The sequence below is a fragment of the Orycteropus afer genome, unplaced genomic scaffold (assembly GCF_000298275.1).
Source record: "Orycteropus afer afer isolate SDZICR_OR568_19922 unplaced genomic scaffold, OryAfe1.0 scaffold00075, whole genome shotgun sequence".
Taxonomy (NCBI): domain Eukaryota; kingdom Metazoa; phylum Chordata; class Mammalia; order Tubulidentata; family Orycteropodidae; genus Orycteropus; species Orycteropus afer.
The window spans coordinates 7,932,937-7,941,170 of NW_006921662.1; positions in this window are offsets into that span (position 1 = coordinate 7,932,937).

The following is an 8,234-nucleotide window of genomic DNA, read 5'->3' on the forward strand; positions in this document are numbered from 1 at the left end:
AGAGGGAGGCAACCCTCTATGGGTGGCTTTGATGGTATCAGTTTGGTGTTGTGAGGAGGGAGCTGTTATGTGGTCACTGGGTTGAACTGGGGACTGGGAGGGCTATAGTGGCTCTCCAGGTACACAGGTCTGGGACTGTGGAGGACACCTGGGAAGCCAGTATGGCTGGCTTGGGGGTCACATGCACCCGCCAAGGACCGCAGGGGAGCAAAGGGCACATCCACAGAACATCCACAGCACTGCCTGAAGCCAGAGTTGGAAGGTCACTAGAGGTCCCACCCTCTTTGTGTCAGCTGAGGAAATAGGCTCAGAGAAGGATGGGGCTTGCCCAAGGACAGAGAAGCTCTGGTAGTGTAGTGCCTAAGGCATTTGACAGCTAACCAGAAGGCTGGTGGTTCAAACCCACCAGCCACTCCTTGGAAGGAAGACCAGGCAATCTAATTCTGTAGAGATACCGCCTCGGACACCCAAGGAGGGATTGCTATGAATCGAATCGACTTGATGGCAGTGAGTTTGGTTTTGGTTTTTGCCCAAGGACACACAATGAGCTGGTTTAGCCTTCTGTAAAAACCCAGCTCTGCCTGATGAGACTTACTGACTGAGGGAGAAGACTGAATCCAGAAGCTGGGAGACCTGTGTTCCAGCCACCTCCTCATGCTCCCCCATGTTGAATTCTTCACTATTTTCTCAAACACAAAGAGCCTGGGGAAGAGGGCTGAAAAGCTCGCAGGGACCCCTTCAGGAGCCGTGTGGAGACACTCTCTTCTGTTACACAGAAATGATAACAGATAACTGCACCCACTGAGCACTTACTACATCCAAGCACTTTTACACACACACACATTTATCCCTGGTAATAACCCTGTGAGATAGGTGGTGGTTGTTAGTTACTGTTGAATCAGTTCTGACTCATGGCGACTCCACATGCAACAGAACAAGACGTTTCCTGGTCCTGCATCTCTTCAAGATCACTGGTATGTTTGAGTCCATTGTTGTGGCTAGCATGTGTGTCTTCAACCCAGGGGCTCAATGTCTGTTGTTATTCTTAGAGTTTTCATCAGCTAATTTTCAGAAGTAGATTGCCATTCCTAGTCTGTCTTAGTCAGGAAGCTCTACTGAAAGCTGTCCACCATGGGTGACACTGCCAGTATCTGATGCTGGTGGCATAGCTTTCAGCATCACAGTAACACACAAGCCACCATCGCACAGTACAACAAATCCACCCAGAGGCATCTAGGAAGATAGGCCTGATAATCTGCTTCCAAAAGGTCACAAGCTTGAAAACCTGATGGGTCAGTTCTACTCTGCACATGTGGGGTCACCAAGAATCAGAATTAATTTGATGGAAACTAACAATAGAGCTAAAGGTACCTTAGGTATCAACTGGCTCAGAGGCTCCAAACAGTATCTCCACACAGCACCTCCCACAAGTGTCATTTATAGTCATCGTTTTCCAAATGTTTTTCTTTACATATACTCATTTCCCTCTCTTTTAATTTGTCCTTTGCATTAAAAGCCAGAATAACATAAAGTTTATGTAGTAATTATGTTGTTTAATGGGATCTCTGGTAGCGTAGTGCTTAAGGCATTTGACTGCTAACCAGAAGGCTGGAGATTCAAACCTACCAGGCACTCCTCAGAAGGAAGATTGAGTAACCTACTTCCATAGTGATACCACCTCAGAAACCTAAGGAGGGGTCACTATGAGTCAGATCCCACTAGAGGGCAGTGAGTTTGGTTTTTTTGTTTGTTCATTTTATGTTAATACCAACTCAAATAATTACATAACTACCAGAAATTTTAAAAAGGTATTCTATCACCTAAAATCACCTTGCTTACGTGAACCACACTTTGGGAAACAATGGGCTAGTTTGAAGTCCTCACTTTATAGCCAGAAAAACTAAGGCTCAGAGAGGAGAGCTGCCGGGTTGGAAGTCACACAGCAAGTATTGGCAGAATCAGAGCCAGGACGAGTGAAGGGTCTGTCTTCCAGCCTGGAACCTCGAACCTCCATGTCCTCCACGATGCAGAAAACAAGAGCTGCTAGTGCCTTTAGGGTCTGCCTGCCTCCAGCCTTGGGCCTTTGCTCAGCCCCATGCCTGGGGAGAGAAGAGACCAGTGTTCACAGGGTTTTCTGTTGCCCTGAGGTAACCACATGAGTAATCACCCCCAGAAAGCTGTGGAGCCAAATCTCAGCAAGGTTGGGATTTAGTCAGGAGCTCAAGGCTTTGCAGAATCTTAGGAGCCTCTGGGCACACTGAGTTGGACGTCCCTTTTGACTCTAGAACCTTGTCTTGATGGGTAGGGAGTTATACTGTGATAATAATAAGAATAGCTAACAATCATTGAATGCTTGCTATGTGCTAGACATTGTTCAAAGTGTTTTATAAAACCAAAATTGAAACCCGCTGCCATCGAGTGGATTCCGACTCACAGCAACACTGTAGGACATAGAACTGCCCCATAGAGTTTCCAAGGCTGTAAATATTTATGGAATCCAGCTGCCTCGTCTTTCTCCCGCAGAGTGGCTGGTGGGTTTGAACTGCTGACCTTTTGGTTAGCAGCCTAATCCTATAACCACAGTGCCATCAGAGCTCCTTAAAGTGTTTCATACATGTTAATAATTTATTCCTTAGAACAGCCTGATGCAGCTGGTAGTTATTTACACCATTTCATAGTGAGGAAACCAGGTCCCCAGGTGGTGCAAATAGTTAATGCCTTTGGTTGCTACCCAAAAGTTTGGAGGTTCGAGTCTACTCAGAGGCACCTCAGGAGAAACACTTGGTGATCTACATACAAAAACGAGCCATAATAATACTATGGAGCACAATCTACTCTGACATATGTGGGGTCACCATGAGTTGGAATCAATTCAACAGCAACTGGCTTTTTGGTTTAAGGTTTAATAAGCTTACTCAAAGTCATCTAGCTAGTAAGGATTTGGATCCAGGCTTTTGGGCTCAAGAGTTCATGCTCTTAACCATCCCCCTTGCCTTATTAATCTGAGGACTAGTCTCTAAGAGAAGTTTCAGCCTCAGCTCCTCACAATGGTTGGTAGCTGTCATTTGATCAGCACTTAAGCTTCTTGTTGTTGTTGTTGTTATTTGCCGTCGAGTCGGCCCCGACTCATAGCGACCCCTCCTTGGGTTTCCGAGGCAGTTATCACTACGGAAGACTACAGTATATAGACAAGGGGCTCTGGTGGCATAGTGGATAAGGCATTTGGCTTTTAACCAGAAGGTCAGCAGTTCAAGCCCACCCGCCACTTAATGGAAGGAAAATGCAGCAATCTGCTTCTGTAAAGATTTACCGCTTCAGAAACCCAATGGGAGTTGCTATGAGTTGGAATTGACTGATGGTAGTGAGTTTGGTTTTTGCTCTTTATAGTATATAGACAAAGAGCTTGACTCAGAGGGGTTAAGGGATTGTCAACAAGCAGAGGTAGATTAGAACTCACATCAGCCAGCTTTCAGGGCCATACTCTTATCTATTCCACCCTACTGGAGCCCTCAAGCAACTTGCCTTAGCAGTGGAAAGGAAAAGCTCAATAACAGATAGGACATCCCTCTTCCACCCCTTCAGTCCTGTCTTCCAAGTCTGCTCCTTCTGTAGGCCCCCAGGGCAGAGCTAGTGAACTGTGGGAGCTGGTAGGAGTGGGCAGGGAAACCTGTGAATCAGCTCTGCTCAGGCCACCAGGCCTCACGGGGCAGTTTGGGATTAGCTGCAACCTTGGTAGCTGAGGCACAGCCTGCCCCGCACCCCACAAATGAACAGGAGAGCCCGTCTAACTCCCCCACTTCTGTGAGTTGCAGGAGCTCCATCAGTAACTACTGCCAATTGGTTCTAGAGCAAAAGGAAGGAGGGGCAGTCAGATCATGGCCTTGGGGTGTTTACAGGCAAAGTCAGATTAAGAGTGAGCTCTCTGGTGGCTTCTAAAAAGAATTGCAATAGTTCTTGAGAAATTATATGGGATTGAACTGGGGGCAGGGGTAGTAGAGGTGAAGGAGAGGAGAGATTCCAGTACTATTTGGAGGGAAAGCGGGTGGGACTTTGTGATTGGGAGCAAGGAGTCAAGAACTGAATAGCCTTTAGGTTTCTGGTTTGGACAACTGGAGTGGGTGATGGTGTCAACAATTAAGATAAAGACTATTCAACCCACTGCCTTCAAGTCAATTCCAATTCATAGTGACCCAGTTGGACAGCGTAGAACTGCCCCATAGGCTTTCCAATGCTGTAAATCTTTACGGAAGCAGACTGCCTCAGATTTTTCCTGCAGGGCAGCTAGTGGGTTTGAACCACTGACCTTTTGGTTAGCAGCCCCATGCACCACTACTTTTGGCTGAACAGCGCCACCAGAGTGCCTTAAGGATTATCAAAGCAGCATCTAATTTCAGGACAAAGATGAGTTTAATCTCAGACATGCTCATTATGAACAGGCTCAGGGGCATCCAGGGGGAGACAGAGTCTGGAGCTCTGGGTCTAGTCTAGAGTAACAGCTAACAGCATGAAACTACTAAAGAAAATAAAACTCTTTCAGGACTTAGACTTTAAATTTTAAAGTGAGATGAGACAGCTAAGAATGGAACCCGGGAGACAGCAATATTTAGGGATATGTGAACGGATGGCCAGAAAGTGCCAGGAGAACCAAAGGGACAAGGTCCCAGAAACCAAGGGAAAGATTTCTCAAAGAAAGGAGAAGGATTCATAGCATTCAAATGTGGCAGAGGGCTGGGAAGATAAGGACTGAAAGACATACTCTGGAGAATCATCAGGGATGACTGAGAAGAGTTTTAGTGGAGCGCCGAGGGTGAGCTCAGACTGCAGAGGGTCAGGTAAAAGGCAGGGGGTGGAAGGCGGAAGGCATAGAGACTGGGAGGAGAGACTCCATTGTCAGCAGTGGTGGATGTGGAGTCCATAGAGGGTTTTTAAAATAGGAGACTTCAGCACACTACACTAAAAATTCCAAACACACTGCAGTTGAATTGATTCCAACTCATGGAGACTCCATGTGTTACAGAGTAGGACTGCTCCACAGGGTTGGCTTTCTCGGCTGTAATCTTTATGGAAGCAGGTTGGCACACTCTTCTCCTGTGCCATTACTGCGGGGTGCCTTTAACAGTAGAGCACAAACCATATGGCCAGCCAGAGACTGACTCCTTTGAATATGCTAACAGACTAGAAATATGAGAGGAGGTTCCAGGATGTAAGAGATAGACAGGTTAGCTTTGAACAGGAGGGACACACTATCCCCAAAACCATAGCAAAGGTGATCAAGCATAGGAAGGCTGAAAAATTTGCAGGCTGGAGGTCAGGAAATTGAGAGATCAAACCTAATGACCTCGATTTCTTGAAGTAGTAGGCAAGATTTTCTAGAGTAAGAAGGAAAAATACAGAGAGGTTACCTCGTGGTATTGCCAGTCAGCTGCCGGAGGAGAAAGGATTAATGGCCTCTGTGGATGTCAGAAACCATGACAAACCCTGAATGGCCCCCACTGAAACCAGCTGTGTGATCTTTTCTAGCAGCACTGAGTTGCCCAGGGAGGAGCAGAGAAACCAGGCTGGCCTATGGATTCACGATTGGGGCTTTGCTGGCAGATGATGCATAAGGATAAAACCAAACCATCGAGTCGATTCTGACACATAGCGACCCTCATTGGGTTTCTGAGGCAGTAAATCATTGCAACAACAACAAAATCTTTATGGAAGCAGATTGCCCAGTCTTCCTTCCACGGAGTGGCTGATAGGTTTGAACTGCCAACCTTCTGGTTAGCAGTCAAATGCCTTAAGCACTCCATCACCAGAGCTCCTTATGCATAAAGACAGCCACAGAGAAACAGAGCACAAGGGAGAGCCAGTGGGCCTGAGTGAGGAGAGAGACAGGAAGGGGGCTGGCCCCTACCTCCCTATTCTAAGTGTGTGACTTCCCTTTGAGCCACAGGGTATCACCTCTAGAAAGGGATGAGTGCTAGCTTCTAACTTTAAGAGACCAATTCTAAGGCTCTGGTCCCCAGGGCCAAACCCAACCAGTTTTTCCAGGTGGAACCCATCTACTGACAAATAGCATGGCTGGTGGTTTTGATGAAAGACAGGTAAGACATGAACACATTAATATTCATTTTACACAATACAAGATGGGATGAAGAATGCCGATTTGGAATCAGCTTTTCTCATCTTTCCCATAATTAACTGCAGGGATCCTAATTTCTGTCCCAGGTGATCAGCAAAGCACTAAACTTTCCCTCTGCTGGGGCTCCTGTTCTTTCATCATTTACAGAAAATGAAGTACACTCTGGAATACCAGGGGAGGGGGGGGAACAACCACCCAAACTCACTGCCATCAAGTTGCTTCCGACTCATAGCGACCCCCATTGGGTTTCTGATGCAGTAAGTCTTTACAGAAGTAGATTGCCCCATCTTCCTTCCAGAGTGGCTGGTGGGTTTGAACCACCAACCTTCTGGTTAGTGGTCAAATGCTTTAGGCACCATGCCACCAGAGCCTGAATATGTTTTGTTTGGTGTGAAGTTGAAGCTTACATAGATATGTGATTACTAAGTGAATCCTTGTGTAAAGTGAAGTTACTCATAACACCAAACAAACCACACTGCTATCACGTCAATTCCACTCATAGCAACCCTACATGGCAGAGCAGAACTGCCCTACAGGGTTTCCAAGGCGGTAAATCTTTACAGAAGCAGACTGCCTCATCTTTTTCCCATGGAGTGGCTGGTAGGTTTGAACCACTGACCTTTTCGTTAACAGCCAAATGCTTTAACCACTGCAACACCAGAGCACCTTGAAGTCATTCCTAATGCTTTATTTTCATATACTGGATTTGTTTCAGACCAAATCCTTAAGCTACCAGAGAGAGACTCTGTAGGACTTAAGACTCAGGGGCACAGTACTCAAAGTTTCCCCAGGCAGTGTGGCTTTAGAGGGGAGACTTGGCAATGTTAGATCCCAATACCTGGACTGGGAATTCTTGAGAAGTGAACATGCCCATTTGGCCCTTTGAAAAATGCTTTCTTCTGCCTCTGGAAATAAGAGCACCCCATCTTGAAAAAACAGTACGGCCCACTGCAGCTCCCGAGGAGTTTCTGGGTGTTGCAAATGGTTAACCTGTTTGGCTACTAAGTGAAAGGGCAGAGGTTGGAATCCACCTGGAAGTGTCTAGGAAGAAAGGCCTGGCAGTCTTCTGAGAAAATCAGCCATTGAACATCCCATGGAGCAGTTCTGCTCCCACACATATGGGGTCGTTGTGAGTCAGAATTGACTTGATGGCAACTGGCAGCTTCCAGAGCAGTGCCTGGCCCTGATAGGTGTTTGCCAAGCCAATGAACAGGGCCGAATATACTGATTCCTGTCCCAGCCTTGCAGTTTTGACAACCCTATCTCCCAATAACCCCAGCAACCTCCATCCCAGCTAAGCACACTCGCTCAGGATCCCTATCCAACTTACCCACCCCTTCCCCCCACAGCTGTGTCCCTTATTCCTCCCAAAGCTGGCTCTAGTCTCTGCTCCATCCGGATGTCATCTCACTGGCTCCAACTTCAGCAAGTCTTTGTAAAACTGAAATACCCCATCTCATGTTGTTCTCTTGACCCAGTCCCTCCCCCAGAACCCAGCATGGGGCTTAACACAGAGGATCTCAATACATGTTTATTTAGACACCCCTGAGGACAGAAACTTCCATCAGACCAGACAGGCCAAAGGCCCTGCTAAATGCCTTGTTTCTCCTTGCTTGGATGACAGCCGTTTTCCTGGTTGCCCTACCCCAACACCTCTCCTAATGCCTGCTGTTTTTCATTTTCACACTCAGAGGTTTTGCAGTGAGCACCATTTACTGCATCTGTGAGGCATTCATCAGGCACCGTTCAGAGGTTCAGGGGAATCTCCCAAAAAGACAAAAAACATAAATCCCAGGATAATTCCTGAGGGCCAGTTCACTCTGTTCTCCCAGCAATGAACAGAGTCTGTGAGTGGCAGCAGTCCCAGCCTGCCAATTTCTTTTCTGGCCAGGTTATTGGGACTCTGGCGAGCCCTGGGCCTCAACTGGATCCCACTGTGAGCTCTGCGTTTCTGCCTGTACCTGCCAATGGCAATGTTCTCTAGCCCCTCTCTGGGACACAGCACTTACCAAGGTCACTATGGAACATTCTCATTGTTCCCTCTATCCCTTGAAGTCCAGAAAGTGAGAGAAATAAGACAATTTAATGACACCCTCCTTGTTTTACA